Genomic DNA, 16,553 nt, shown 5'->3' with positions numbered 1-16,553 from the left:
AAGAGGATAAATCCCTGTTTGTTGAGCCATCCATTTGTGGTATTTTCTGTTAGAGCAGCACTTGAGAACCAAATCTTACTGAAGATAATTTAAAAATGTTTGCAGCAGTATACTGACACAGAACTTCCAGAAATGCAAGCTGGATTCAGAAGAGGACATGGAATGAGGGATATCATTGCTGATGTCAGATGGATCTTGGCTGAAAGAAAAGAATACCAGAAAGATGTTTACTTGTGTTTTATTGACTACACAAAAGCTTTTGATTGTGTGTATCATAACAAATTATGGATAGCATTGAGAAGAATGGGAATTCCAGAACACTTAATTGTGCTCTTGAGGAACCTGTACATAGACCAGGAAGCTGGTCATTCAAACAGAACAAGCGGATACTACATGGTTTAAAATCAAGAAGGGAGTGTATCAGGGTTGGATCCTTTCACCATACTTATTCAATCTATATGCTGAGTAAATAATCTGAGAAGCTGGACTATATGAAGAAGAACATGGCATCAGGATTGGAAGAAGAATCATTAATAACCTGAGATAAGCTGATGACACAACTTTGTTTGCTGAAAATGAGGATGACTTGAAGCACTTACTGATGAAGATTGAAGAATACAGTTTGCAGTATGGATTACATCTCAATATAAGGAAAACAAAAATGCTTACAACTGTACCAATAAGCAGCATCATGATAAATGGAAAAAGATTTAAGTCGTCAGAGACTGAATTTACATTGCTTGGTTCTATAATCAACGCCAATGGAAGCAGCAGTCAGGACATCATACAACATATAGCGCTGGGCAAATTGGCTGCAGTGGACCTCTTTCAAGTACTAAAGAGCAAAGATGTCTCCTTGAAGACTAAGGTGCACCTGACACATGGTATTTTCAATTGTCTCATATGCATGTGAGAGCTGGAAAATGAATAAGGAAGACCAAAGAAGAATTGATGCTTTTGAGCTGTGGTGCTGGAGAATAATGCTGAAAGTACCATGGACTGTTATAAGAACTAACAAATCTGTCCAAGAAGTGCAGGCAGAATGTTCCTTGGAAGCAAGAATGACTAGATTTCATCTCACCTACTTTGGTCACCTCGTAAGGAGGAACCATTCCCTGGAGAAGTATACTATACTTGGTAAGATGGAGGGTTGATGAAAGAGGGGAAGGCCCTCAACAAGATGGGTTGACACAGTGGCTACAATGATGGACTCAAGTATAGCAAGGATCTTGGAGCAGGCCTTTAGTTCTGCTGTGCATAAAGTCGCTCTTAGTTGGAGATGACTCGATGGTACCTAACAACAACAACAGAGAACCAAAACAATAATACACAGCATCAACTTGCCACTGAACCCTTTCATTCTTCCTGATGCTGATGGGAATTCCACTGAGCCAGGCAAACACGTTTCTAAAAACCTAAGAGGAATTTGTTGGGATCAAAGCTCAAAGGCATAGAGATTCAAATGTCTCTTTGAATGTTGTTCTTGTTGTTAGCTGCCATCAAATTGATCACTCAAGGTGATCCCATGCACAGTGGAATAAAACATTGTTCAGTCCTGCACCATCCCCATGATGTGTTGAAGAGTGGACCCTTGTAATCCATAGGGTTTTCATTGGCTGATTTTCAGAAGCAGATCACCAGGTCTTTCTTCCTAGTCCATTTTAGTCTGGAAGCTCCACTGAAACCTGTTCAGCATCATCAACACACATCATCAATACACAAGCCTCCACTAAAAGGGTGATGGTTGGACATAAGGTAACTTGCCAGGATTAAAACGTTGATCTTTTTCATGGAAGGCAAGAATTCTATCACTTAACCACCAATGCCCCATGGTAAAAATAGTGGCTAATGTTTCATTGAGTATCAGCCACTGCACTAAGTCCTTTACATTGCCATATCCCTAGGATGTAAGTACTCTCAGGCTCCTATTTTATAGATGATGTCTTAGTTCTCTAGTGATACTATAACAGAAATGTCATAAGTGGATGATTTTAACAAACAGGAATTTATTCTTTTACAGTTTAGGAGGCTAGAAGTCTGAATTCAGAGTGCCAGCTCTGAGTGCTGGGTGAAGGCCCTTTGACCTTAAGTTTCACTTCTGTCTCTTGTTCCAGGCCCACTGGAGTTGGAGGCCTCTTCTAACTCACACTGCTGCTGGCTACTGAACCAAAGGTCAGCAGGTAAAATGGCACAACCCCAACATTGTCAGGTAACACAGCAGACCACAATTCAGCCAACCGTAGGATCCAAATGTGCCAAAAAGTTAGAGACCTTTCCAAAGCTTCTCCATATATGTTGGAAGTAGGCCACACCCCAAAATAATGCCTCTTCAACCACTTACTGCTCACAGAATATTCCAACATGGAGATGATTACAGTCTCATCATGAGGAATAAGTACATCCAGCTGCCCAGCCACTCAAAATCATGGCCCAGCCAAGTTGACAAACAACATTAACTACCACAGTTAAGGAAGATGGGGCACAGAAGAAGGGTATCTTGCCCTTGGAAAATCAGGTTTTGCAAACATCTTGTGTTAATCTAGATAGTCTAACTTCTACCCTGAATCTCAGCAGTGCAACCTAATGGGGGTTTACGTCCCACTCACATCATAATCTTATCATAGATTCAGCAGCAGCCTGCCACTAGGTGATTCAGGGACCCCTTTTTCCTGGGGACTCACTGCCCTTTGGTCCTTGGGGCTCTCTCTGGACCTTCCATATCCAGCTGGTGGAGAGTGAGGAGGCCTGGAATATGGTCTTCCATTGAACTCGGTGATCACTCTATACCTCTCATCTTGAGGAAGGACTTGATCTTGGAGAAATCATAGGAGCCTATGTCAGATGAGGCAAAGGGAAAGAGCAAGAGAAGAGTGTTGGTCCCCGGGCACTTGTCCCATGTAATATGCTGTCTCCTTCCCTCTCTCACCACGGCCCTAATGCAGAGAGGTCAGAAAATCAGATTGTCATTTCTCGTGCTTTCAAAAGCAATCAACCCTCTAAGTCTCCTAGGCCTGAGTCTTCCTCATGAGCAAAACAAAAGAAGCAGGTGGTGTGGGGGCCAGATGCATGTGGTGAATGTCCTCTGACTCACCTGCACTTTGGCCTGAAATAAGAAGTATTGCCCCAATGACATGCATCAACCTGCCTTTTTCTCACACTCCTAAGCAAAACACTGAGCCCAACAGGCCTGCTTCTGAGTTCAGAATTCAACCATTCTGAATCCTTGCTTGGGTTCCCACCACACCTTAATTGTGTCTGCATTAGGTCACAAAACTTTCATAAAGTTTAGTCAGGCATATCAGGGTTTTTCTGACTAAGGTTACACGATCTAGGAAGAGCAGTGGCAGTGAGGTAGAAAGGCTCCTTGAAGGTTGACCACCTCCTTCCTTGTTGTTAAATTGAAACCTGTTGCTGTGGAGTTAATTCCAACTCATGGTGATCCCAGGTGTGTCAAAGTAGAACTCTGCTCCATAGGACTTTCATTGTCTGTACATCACCAGGCCTTTCTTCTGAGGCACCACTGGGTGAACTTAAGCCTCCAACCTTTTTGTTAGCAGATGAGTGTGTTAATTGTTTTCATCACCCAGGGACTCTGCCATTATGTCCCATTCATTCTGAATTATATTGGGATTCATCTGTCAGTCTCTTAAAAAGTCATTTTTGATTATGTAGGGAAATTTCTTATAAAAATATCAAATTCTACATATTCAGTCATTCCTTAGTCCACAAGATAAAATTTCTTGTTGCTTTACAGCTATCTCTAGAAGGTCTACTTTGTTTATTTTTATTGTTTCAATGGTTATTTATAGAGTTATACTACTATCCAAAGATAACTTTCACATAACATCATTATTCACTGTTTCCTCAGACTTGCAAGTCAATATAACTTTTTACCTGGCAAATTAGTATCTCTATGGCCTTACCCTTTACCTGGCAGCAAAGCCACTGGCAGGAACACAGATGGATCAGATTGTACACAGAAAGATGAACTGTTTCTTTAAACACCAAAAGACTTCTCCCCCAACTTAAAAATACAACCTGTTTTCACAGTAAAAATACGTTTCTTCAAGAACACTGCAGAGTTCACTGCAACTATATTGAACAAAAATTTTAATATGTAAATAATGCATTCATCTCTACCTATTGCTCCTTCCCTTTCTTTCTTCCTCTCTCCCTTTCCCCTTTCTCCTTCTAAGAGCTTTCAATTAAAAATTGAGAAAGAGGAAAACTTCCCAAGTGAAACTGTAGAAACAAATCCATCAGGCATAATATCTGTGTAATTATGTATGGGTATAATTATGTAAGTATGATCTAACAGAGTTAGAAAAGATAAACAGAAAGAACCAGCTGGAAACCACTGTAACTTGCATAGTTAATAAATAAGGAAAATGTGAGAACTTAGTACCTGGTCTAAAATAAGACCTCAGAAATGTGGTGAGATAAGAATCAGATCTGGAAAATAGTAGTGTTTACAATCAACCAGTCTTGCAGTTTAGGAAATAGAAATTAATGTTGGCATAATTCAGTTCACATAATTGTACTGAGTGTCTACTAAAATGAGGGGCTGTGTTACACACTGGGGTTGGAAAGATAAATAAGAAATAATATTGATCTTGAGAGAGATAGACCCTTAATTTCTGTCAAGGTGGTAAATGTAATGACAGAGATGGACAAAGGTGAGGGAAGAACAGAGGAGGACTGGACCTCAGCCAAGACCTAAAGACAGGGACAAGGTCTAGGACATGTAAGAAGAAACCACCAACCTAAGGGTGTAAGGGAGTCCCTGAGTTGCATACATGGTTAAAGTGCTCAGCTATTAACAGAAAGGTTGGTTGTACAACTCCACCAAGAGGTGCTTCAAAAGAAAATGCTGCCCATCTATGTCTAAAAAAATTATTGAAAACCCTAAGGAGCACAGTTCTACTCCGACACTTGGAATAGACTGAATGGCAACCTGTTAAATGGTAAAAAACGAAATGGACGACATTTGAATATTAACAAGAAGAAAGGCAATGAGCAGGAGAGATGTCACGTTGGGGTATAGTAAGAGACGAAAAGTCAGGGAAAAGGTACAGAAGAATCTGCCTTAAGGTAAGCAGAAACAAGCAACAGTGAACTTATACCTGCAGACACATCTAGAGAGCAGCACATTTAAATAACTCTTCAATCACCTCAATGGTAATTTCTCTATCAAAATGTAGAGGAAATACTGAAGAGAAATGCCTCCCAAAACCACATTCTGATTAACCAAAATTAACTGCCTGGGATATTTGAAGAACAGGAATCCAGAATTCCTTGGAGTTTTATAACCAGGCAGGAGAATACATTTGAAAAATTCTAAAATAATTTCAGAGAAAAAACATAAAATTCCATGGACAAAGACTTGGAAAAAGAAGGCAATTCAAGAGGAGATCAAATTCTAAAAAAATAAAATTAATTGTACTAATATAACCAGAAATGACATTTAATGGTTTGGGGATTATAAAAACATGTCTGCATTAAAAACAATTTGGAAAATGTGAAAATGAAATTACAGCCATCTATAATTCCACTACACAGATATGATCTTGTTTCTGTAATAAATAAGTTTAAATTGCAATCAAACATTATGAATAACTGTGTTCTACTTTTTTCCCTTAACATCATATAAGCACATCCCTATTGTCATAGTTACCTGGTGCTGCTATAATAGAAATACCACAAGTGGATGGTTTTAACAAATAGAAATTTAGTATCTCACAGTTTAGGAGGATAGAAGTTTGAATTCAGAGGTCCAACTCTAGGGGAAAGCTTTCTCTCTGTGTGTCGCCTGGTTCTAGGAGGTTCCCGGTACAGGGACTCTGGGTCCAAAGGCTGTGTTCTGCTCCCAGCTCTTCTTTCTTGATGGTAGCAAATCCACCTCTCTCTGCTCCCTTCTCTCTCTTTTTGTCTCTTGTAAGATAAAAGGTGATGCATGCCACATTCCAGGGAAACTCCGCTTATATTGAATCAGGGCTGTGTCCTAATTAAGGGTGTTGCAACTCATCTTAATCTCCTGATATCAGATAAGGGCTAATCACATCATGGAGGATAATTACATCATTACATAACTGCCACATTACATCATTACATAACTGCCAAACCACTGAGTATCATGGCTCAGCCAAATTCAGACACATTTTTGGAGGAGACAATTCAATCCATGACACCAATTAATTTCATTTTCTTTGAAAACATGACTTCTCATAGCTGTGCTAAGTGTCTGCTTTATGGATGATACTAACTTTGGTATAACCATTCCCTTACAGCTGGAAATTTATGTAATTAATAACTTATTGCTATTATAAGTAACAGTCCAATGAACATTTTATAGGTATCACTTGGACTTACAGATCCTTTTGTAATAGTTGAGCTTTGTCTTTCTCTTCAGCTACTATTTGGATAGACTGTTAATTTTCTTACTTGGACTGCTAGGAAAATGTCCCTGGCTGGATAAGCACTTGTCTAAGGAATATATTACCAAGCTTACTTTCATTTATCCTTGATAATGGAGGAAAACAGAGAAGAAAACAGGCCCTATTTCATGTACTTCATGGTTGGCCTGAAAATGCCTGGGAAGAGGTCCAGAGAATTCCTAGACACTGTGGGTGATACTCAATTTTGTTCACCCTCTCTTATGTTAACCAGACGTTTGGCCAATGAATCCTTTCTCTCTTTCTTTCATCTGAGAAATTAGACAAGTTTCTAAACTATATAAAAAGAGATTGTTTTTCTTTATAGAAACCAAAAACATGAGGGAAAAGATATGAGATGGAAATGCAATTAATTTTGTTCAGGCCCTGCAAGTCGTTCATGAAATTGCTAAGCTAAGGAGAAAAAATAAATAAATAAAACCATTGTTGTGTGAGAAGTCAGAATTGAAATCCAGGTGAAGTTAGGTTGTGTTAAGGCAAAAGCATGTGTGTAGTGGGTCAAGAGAGGAATGAGGAGCATATGGGGACAGAATGGACAATCTAGGAACTTGAGCTAGAGGTCAAGGGCTCATGGTGAAGACTTTGCCCACATTTCAGAAAACTTGTTTGTTAGAAGCAGCAATTTTGAGGCAAGGCACAGCTTGAGACCTTCAGAAGAAAAATGTCCTTATCTCTAAGAATAATGTCTATGATGTTGCTATGAGTTGCCATCAAGTCAGCTCCAACTCATTGTGACCTCATGGAAAAGAGAACAAAACATTGTGTAGTCCTGTTCCATTTCATGATCATTAGTACACTCGAGTCCATTGTTGTGGCCACTGTGTATGCTGAGTGCCTTCCAACCTAGGGGACTCATCTTCCAGCCGTATGCCAGACAATGTTCTGTTGTGATCTATAGGGTTTCCATTGACTAATTTTCAGAAGTAGATCACCAGGCCTTTCTTTCTGATCTTAGTCTGGAAGCTCTGCTGAAACCTGTCCAGCACGGGTGACCCTGCTGGTATTTGAAACCCAGAGCCATAGCAGTAGCCTCATAGCAACACACCAGCCACCATAGCACAAGAAACTGATAGAAAGGTGGTGGAATGTCCATGATAGGCATAATAAAATCATCGATGAATTGTTGAACATTATAATAAAGGCCAGTGTCCTGGTCTGGTTGCAGTGAATAAAGCAAATGAAGCCAGTCCAGAAAATAGGTCTTGGCTATCCCACAAATCTTAAGTATTGTCTACCACAAAGATGGTAAAGTGTCATGAGCAAAGGATAGACACAGGTTGACAATGACTCCATCTTGTGAGCAACTGTATTTTTCTCAGAACAAAATGTACTTCTCCAGACAGCACTTGTTTCTCAACCAGAAGCTCAAGAGAACTCCAAGAGGAAGAAAAAGAGGTTTCCAAATGTCTAGTCATATATTTGGTCACCAAACATCTCTTTCCCTCATTACTTGTTCTTCTCCAGAGTCAGTGTCACCCCTGGGCAGAACACCCAATAAGGGGCCATGAGGAGAGAATGTCTTGGGGAGAAGTGAGGAGGCTCCTGTGCTGGGACTCAAGGAAGAGGAAGGGCGGTGGAGCGAACAGCTCAAGTAGCAGCCTGCTTTTGGCAGGGGCTGCTGCTAATTTTCTTTGGCTGGATCTGACTACCTGTCTGAAAGCTCTGCAATGCAGGAAGGAAATTTTTCAAGAGATTAAACTATTATTGTTTCCTGTGTGGCTGTCTTCACCGGTGTATGAAAAAAAGCTTTAAGAGCACTTGAAAAGAGATTTGTCTGAATAGCAGGGTTGTTGTGATTCATCCCCCCTCCAGTCGGGATCTGGCCAATTTCCTCAGGAAAGTGGTTGATTAGGACCCATGGATTTGTCCATGGCCTAAATATAAGATGTCATAAAGGTGATTAATGGTGAGCTCACCATCAGAGGGAGTTAAGAGTTTATAAAAGCTATTTTTAAGGATTGGGAAGAAGAAAAACTCATTTGTCATCTTGCCAACACATTTCAACAGTTAAAAACCTCTTTGTAGCCCCTGATAATTTGTGCTACCAACTATTAAAGGTCTTTGTATTTTCTGACTTTACAAGTTTGTTTGAAAAACTGATGCAGTGTGTATTTTTTGATGTTTATATAAAAACATGCAAGGGGAGGAAAAGAAAATGTATTTCCACCAAGATTAATGATTGCTAATCATGGTGACACTGTACAATCAACTTGTTGCTTTTTTTCACCCTGTTTTTAGGAAAGGGTAAAGCAGTCTTACTGATTCTATCATACAAATAGCAATTGATGGAGGGGATCCAGAAGCAATATTCACAGCCGAAGGAAAAGTAGCCTGTGGTTCCCAAAAGAACAGAAATTGAGTAGTTCAGAAAGCGGTGATGGCCACAGGCAGTGTCTACTGTGGCTCCACCATGTTGCATTACCCAGAGATGCTCCAAATTTTTACTTTATTATAATGACAATTCCATAAGGCAAGGACCTCTTTGGAATGTCTTGTCTTTTCCCCCAGTCCCAAAAAAATTTGTTCTAAGGAAAATATATGATCAGCTCCTTATTAAATGTGACTTCCCTATAAATATCCACCAACGTCTCTGAAACTGGCATTTAACCACAAGCCAAATAATGTGGTAATGCATTACAGAATTTTGACTGGATAAAAAAGGTTGTCATTGTTGGCTGGATATACGGGTGTTTTAGAGAGGGTTGGAACATGAAGACATGGGGGCATTCTGCAATGGGGAAAGGTAGGAGAGGGTTAATTATAAAAATATAATTAATAGCTATCATCAATGTAGAGTCACCTACAAAATACATGAGATGTTTTCTGTGATCTTTACCACATTCTATAAATTGACACTAATAGGCATGGGAAAACCTGATGTTGTACATCATGTTCTTTAATTTCTTCATTTACTTAGCAAACATTTATGAAGACTCTCTAATGTGCCAGAAATATTAAATGCTACTAAGTGCTGGGAAGGCAAATATGATGAAGACCTCAATGAGTTCTGCAATGGGCCCAGTGCCCACTGCCATCAAGTGGATTGTGACTCATAGGGACCCTATAATATGGAGTAGAACTACTCCATAGGGTTTCCAAGGGTGTAAATCTTCATGGAAGTAGATTGCCTCATTTTTCTCCCAAGGAGCATCTGGTGGGTTCGAACCACTGACTATTTGGTTAGCATCCAATGCTTTAACTCTATGTCAACAGGGAGGCAGATGAAAAAATGTTGTTCAAATTGAATGAAATCAATTATATAATATGTATATATTCACTTAGCCTGGAGGTCAGGGAGAGACATGGGGTTTTCAGGCCAGAGCACCAGAAGTTGCGATAATAACCACCATAATAGCTAACTAGAAGTGGCGGTCCTGTAGTTTCCATTTAAGGGCATGACCCTGAAATTGAAGGAGAATATGCATGGCACAGAGCAGGTGCCGTGGAGTCCACAACAAAGAATATTGCTTTTGTTTTAGGGTTATTTTTGCATTAAAATTGTTAATAGTTTACATTTAATTATTTATAATAAATATTGATAATAAAATTTAATTTATTTTTGCATTAAAACAAACAATGGGGGTTTGTTTAAAAAGCAGTAGAAGATATTAAGAGTAGTGAAAGGCTATGAGATAATTTTCAAGTTAGCAGAGTCCTGGAATGATACCAAAAGTAAGAGCAGCCTAAATTAGGGTTAGCTGCTGCCATGTGCTGCTTCCCCAGCTATCTGTGGGCTCTTTGGTATATTGTATTCATTGTTTCATCCCTGGCATCTACTATAGATCATCTCCTGAACTTACTGGCTCTTGGTTAATGTTGAAGAGACAGGGAGAACACATTATTTGGGTTTTAATGGATAGAATGAACTAAAGCCTTGGGAGTTCTGGTGGCATAGTGCCTAAGGCATTTCACTGCTAACCAGAAGGCTGGCAGTTCAAACTTACCAGCCACTCCTATGAAGAAAGATTGGGCAATCTACTTCTGTAGAGATACCTACCAGCTTGGAAACCCAAGGAGGGGCACTATGAGTCAAATCAACTTGAAGGCAGTGAGTTCAGTTAACTAAACCAGAACAAACCAAACTCACTGCCATCGAGTCTGATCCAACTCATAGCAACCCCGCCTTGGGTTTCTGAGGTGGTGTCACTATAGAAGTAGATTGCCCAATCTTCCTTCCAAGGAGTGGTTGATGGGTTTGAACTGTCAGACTTCTGGTTAGGAGTCAAATGCCTTAGGCACTACACCACCAGAGCTCCCTATAACAAAAAAGCCATCTGACTTTGCCCTCACAATCACAGGGTCTCAAGTTTCAACTTTCAAGGTTTATATGTTGTTGTTGTTGTTGTTATGTGCTGTCGAGTCGGACCTGACTCATAGCGACCCCTCCTTGGGTTCCTGAGGCAATATCACTATGGAAATAGATTGCCCCATCTTCCTTCTGAGGAGTGGCTGGTGGGTTTGAACCACCAGCCTTCTGGTTAGCAGTCAAGTGCCTTAGGCACTATGCTACCAAAGCTCCATATATGATGTATAAATATAAGGTATATATATATATATATATATATATATGGTCTATATATGATATATAATATCTATATATATATATAAAGTCTATATATGATATATGATGTATAAATATATGATACACAGGATTGAAAGAAAATGGCATTTGTCATGCAAATTTATTCTTGAATGACATTACTGGGCCCGTTAACCTACACTACAGGATGAATTAGTTTCTATAAATCCTATAAATATCTTGTGGTGTCATTGGGTGATATACATCATTAAGGCAATCAGCTGCTAACCCAAAGCAGCCTTGTGGTTCAAGTCCACCCAAAGGTGGGAAGAAAGGGCTAGGGAGTTACTTCCGAAAAACAGCCTTTAAAACCCTATGGAGCACAGTTCTATGTTGACACACTGAGGTCACTGTGAGTTGGAGTCAACTCAATGGCAACTGGTTACTGGTTAACACAATTATATTGTATTTGTGTTAAAAGGGCTATAAAATATAAGCTGAAATATTCCAGATATTTGCACATTGTTTTGGCATTCCTTCTTTTTTTCAATATTTACACTATGAAAAAAAAAAAAAAAATTAAAGTAGCTGGGCCTCTCTTAATCTTTCAGAAGTCCTGGAAAGGTTATTCTTAGTTTACCTCCTCTTAAGTACAAGTATCCTAAATGTCCTTTCTCTGTGTCATCTAGAATTGATAGGTTAACTGGGCTTCACCCAGTTTCTCAGGGGGAAGTCATTGGCTTCTGGCAATATCCTGATCCTTTCCATCCTCCCAACTATTGGAATGGACCCACAGGATACTATAAGTTGGGACCTTCACTTTTGGTTCAGTCTAGTCAGACTTGATAAACAGGCAAACAAAGACATAGAGTAAGGATGGAGGATACAGCCCACAGTATCCCCTTTCCCCAGTAGTGTCTATTAGGGCACATCAGCCTTTTATGTACTTGAGTGGCAGAAACGATTTACTTTTGTCTATTAACTAAAAGGCTGCAGATCCAATCCACTGAGAGACTAAGGTGCACTTGATCCAAGCCATGATATTTTCATATGCATATGGAAGCTGGACAATGAATGAGAAAGATCAAAAGAGAATTGATGCATTTGAATTATGGTGTTGGCAAAGAATATCGGCAAATTGCCAGAAAAATGAACATATCTGTCTTGGAAGAAATAAACCTTAATGCTCTTTAGAAGGGAGGATGGAAACACTTACTTTGGTTATGTGATCAGGAGAGACCAGACCCTTGGTAAAGTAAAGGTCAGCAAAAATGAGAAAGATCCTCCATGAGATGGATTGACACAGTGACTGCAACAATGGGCTCAAGCATAGCAATGATTGTGAGGATGGTGCAGGACCGGACAACATTTCGTTCCATTGTTTGGAACCAACTCGATGGCACCTAACATGTATGCATATCAAGTGAAAGGTTCAGACTATACATGTGATGGAATTTGAGAGAAGGCAGAGCTTGATCAATCAAGTTAAGAGACAAAAAGCTTCCTGAAAGAAATAACCTTTGAAGATGAATATGATCTGGACATTAGTGTGGCATTATAATAGAAAATACATCACAAACAAACAGTGAGAGGCAGGAACGTGGGGAAAACTCAGTAGACAAATATGTTTGCCCTGGAGAACTCTGGTACAGGAGAGACATTGGGAGGTAGGCAAAGTGTGACCACTGAACAGGGCCACACTCGGAGGGGTCTTGAATAGTTGGCAAATGAATTTGGATCATTTCCTAAAGCCTACACCAAAAAAACAAACCAAACTCACTGCCATTGAGTCAGATCTGACTCATAGAAACCCCTCCTTGGGTTTCCGAGGTGGTATCTCTATGGAAGAAGATTGCCCAATCTTCCATCAGAGGAGTGGCTGGTGGGTTTGAACTGCCAGCCTTCTGGTTAACAGTCAAAAGCAACAGTAGTTCGTTAAAAGTAATGGGGGAAAAAGAGGAGATGGCCATTGAAACTCAATAATGGGAAGGAAATTAAAGGTCATCTAATCTTCTCACCACATTCACCTTGTATTTTATCAATAAAGTAACTGACACAGAGCGAGTCTTAAAACCCAGAGTCCTACCACTTCCCACTACTCCCTTTCCATGCTATTCCCAGAATACATCACTGTCTTAAGGAAAGATTAAACTGATGCAATGGACAGAAAGGGAAGGTGATAGGGTAGATGGGGGCAGCTACTAGAAATGTATTAAAACTGTCTATGAATAATGTGATAATAGGCTATCGGTGATGGAGAGAACAGATGTAAATAATAATCATAATAATTTCACACACACAAATATAAATTGAGTTGATGTGGAGATAAGATAGAAGGAAAAGTCCTCCAGCCTTCAAGCCCGTCCACCCATCAGAGTCTGTTTTTTAAAGTGTTCAGTCAGTATTTGCTGAAGAAAACAGTCAATGTGCGATGAGGGAGAAATGGTGGCCCCATTTCACATCTATCTTCTCATCCTGGCTTAACACTCTTGATTCCATTTCCACAACATTTTTTCTCAAGGAAAACTCTAGTAAATTTCTGACAGTTTAATTTTTTTTTCTTTTACAACACCCATTCAGGTATGACAGTGAATGAGTATCCAGTGAACAGGCCTAAACAATTCCATTTTCTTTCTTTTTTAAAAATTTTTATTGTGATTTGGGTGAAACTTTGCAAAAACATGAAACGCTTCATGAATTTGCATGTCATCCTTGCACGAGGGCCATGTTAATCTTCTCTGTATCATTCCAATTTTAGTATGTTGTTGTTGTTGTTAAGTGCCGTCGAGTCGTTTCCGACTCATAGCGACCCCATGCACAGCAGAACAGTATATGTGCTGCCAAAGCAAGCACTAGACAGTCCATTTTCAAAATACTACTCAACAAGTCTTCCTTTCAGAAGATGTCTTCTGACCCCATGTTGTTGTTGTTGTTGTTATGTGCCGTCGAGTCGGCCCCGACTCATAGCGACCCCTCCTTGGGTTTCCAACGCAGTATCACTACGGAAGTAGGATTGCCCAACCAAAATTAATTTTTAGAAGGTCCCAGTCATCTACTTTATCTCCTGCTATTTATGCATTTTTTGTTTTCTTTGATAGTCTATTTATGCCATAAATTGGACCCTTAAGTTTGCCCCCTATTTTTTCTTTGATGATCTTTATAGTTTCAGGTTTTTCATTTAGATCTTAATCCATCTACATTACCTTTTGTTTATGATGTGAGGGATGGATCTTGTTTCGTTTTCTGCAAATACATAACCAGTTTTGCCAGCACAATTTGTTAAAAAGACTGTCTTATCCCTATTTAATGGGTTCTGGTCCTTTGTCAAAGATTGCCTGTCAATAGATAGATGGATTTTTTCCGGGTTCTCAATTCTGTTCTGCTGGTCTATTTATCTATCATTGTCTAATACCAGGTTGTTTTGACTTTCATGGTTGTATAGTAGGTTTTGACATTTTGACACCAGGGAATGTAAAACCTCCAATTTTGTTCTTCTTCTTCAGTTGTGCTTTGCTTATTTGAGATCATTTCCTTTTCATATAAAATTAGTCATTGGTTTTTCCATCTCCTTAAAAAATATTGAATTGGGATTGCATTGTATCTATAGATTGCTTTGAGTAGTACTGACATGCTCACAACATTCAATCTATTCATGTGCATGGTATGTTCTTCCATTTATGTAGGTCTCTTTTAGTTTCTTGTAGTAGTGTTTTATAGTTTTATTTGTATAGATCTTTTGCGTCTCTAGTAAGATTTATTTGTAAGTATCTTGTCTTTTTGGTAGCTATTATAAATGGTATTGTTTTCCTTGTTTCCATTTCAGAGATCTCTTTGTTGAAGTAGAGGAATCTAATTTTCATTTGTTGATCTTGTACGCTGCTACTTTGCTAACTCTTTCAATTAGTTCAGTAGTTTCCTTGCTAAGTCTCTAGGATTTTCTATGTATAGAATCATGCCATCTGCAAATAGGGATAGTATTACTTCTTCCTTACCAAGTTGGATGCATTTTATTTCCCTTTATTGCCTTATTGCCCTGGCTAGGACTTCCAGCACAGTATGGAGTAGGAGTGGTGATAGAGGGCATCCTTTTCTTGTTCCTATTTGCAAGAGGAATGCTTTCATTCTCTCCCCATTGAGAATAATGTTGACCATTGGTTTTGCATATATGCCATTAATTATGTTGATGAATTTCCCTTCAATTCCTATTTTGCTGTGTTTTTATCAGGAATGGATGTTGGATTTTATCAAATGCCTTTTCTGCAGAGATTGATATGATAATGTGGTTCCTTTATTTATGTACTGGATTACATTGATTGTTTTTCTAACACTGAAACATCCTTGCATATCTGATATGAATCCCATTTGGTCATGATGTATTATTATTTTGATACAGTGTTGCATTCTATGGCTAGGATTTTGTTGAAGATTTTTGTGTCTATATTCATGAGGTATATATTGGTTTGTAATTTTCTTTTATTTTGGTTTCTTTGCCTGGTTTTGATAACAGTGTCATGCTTGCTTTATAAAATGAATTTGGAAATATTCCATCCTTTTCTATGTTCTGAAATAGTTTGAGTAGGATTAGTGTCAGCTCTTCTCTCAATGTTTGGTAGAAGTCTCCAGTGAAGCTATCTGGGCCAAGACTGTTTTTGGTTGTGAGTTTTTTTATGACCTGTTGAATATCATATTTTGTTATATTTGTCAATTTTGTCACTTTTTTCAAAGAACCAACTTCTAGTCTTGTTGATTTTGTTGTTGTTCTGTTTCATTTATTTCTGCTCTAATCTTTGTTATTTCCTTTCTTCTGGAGCTTGTAGCATTTTTTTTTTTTTTTGCTTTTGCTTTTTTTCTAGTTATTTGAGTTGTTGGGTCAAGGTATTGATTTTGGTTCTTTCTTCTTTTTTTGATGCATGCATTTATTGCTATAAATTGATCTCTGAATTCTGCATTCACTGTGTCCCAAGTGTTTTGGTATGTTGTGTTTTCATTTTCATTTGCTTCTAGGAATTTTTTTTTTTTTTTTTTTCTTCACATTTTGTTTCTTCTGTTACCCCGTAGGTTTTGAGCAGGGTGTTATTCAGTTTCCACGTATTTGATCCTTCTTCATCAATCTTGCTATTATTAATTTCTAATTTTATAGTGTTTTGATCTTTGTAGAATTCTAAAAAGATGCTTTGTAGAATTTCAGTGCTTTCAAATTTATTGAGACTTGCTGTGTGGACCAATATATGGTCTATTCTGGAGAATAATCCATGTGTGCTGAAAAAAAGATGTGTAGTGCATTTTTGTTAAGTGAAATGTTCTGTAAATGTCTATGAGGTTAAGTTGGTTGATTGTGTTGTTGAAATCTTCTATATTTTTGTTGAGTTTCTTTATAGTTGTTCCATCTTGCATTCAAAGTAGTGTGTTGAAATCTTCTACTACTGTTGTAGAATTGTCTATTTCTCTCTTCCATTCAGTTAATGTTTGCTTTATGTATTTTGAGACTCTTTCATTGGGTGCATGGATATTTATTATAGTTATGTCCTCTTGCTGGATTGACTTTTTTGTCATTATATAATGTCCTTCCTTGTCCCTTATGC

The 16,553-nt window shown here is 38.6% G+C and overlaps 1 non-coding gene across 1 annotated transcript; it reads right to left on the bottom strand.

Moving 5' to 3' along the window:
• Window positions 1-13,646: 13,646 nt before the first annotated feature.
• Window positions 13,647-13,750, bottom strand: LOC122150037. The gene has a single exon (XR_006163450.1). It is a non-coding gene; the product is annotated as a U6 spliceosomal RNA (small nuclear RNA).
• Between the last annotated feature and the right edge of the window lie 2,803 nt (window positions 13,751-16,553).

This window comes from Orycteropus afer, unplaced genomic scaffold, assembly GCF_000298275.1.
Source record: "Orycteropus afer afer isolate SDZICR_OR568_19922 unplaced genomic scaffold, OryAfe1.0 scaffold00078, whole genome shotgun sequence".
Classification (NCBI taxonomy): domain Eukaryota; kingdom Metazoa; phylum Chordata; class Mammalia; order Tubulidentata; family Orycteropodidae; genus Orycteropus; species Orycteropus afer.
This window is presented reverse-complemented; position numbering and strand designations above follow the sequence as displayed.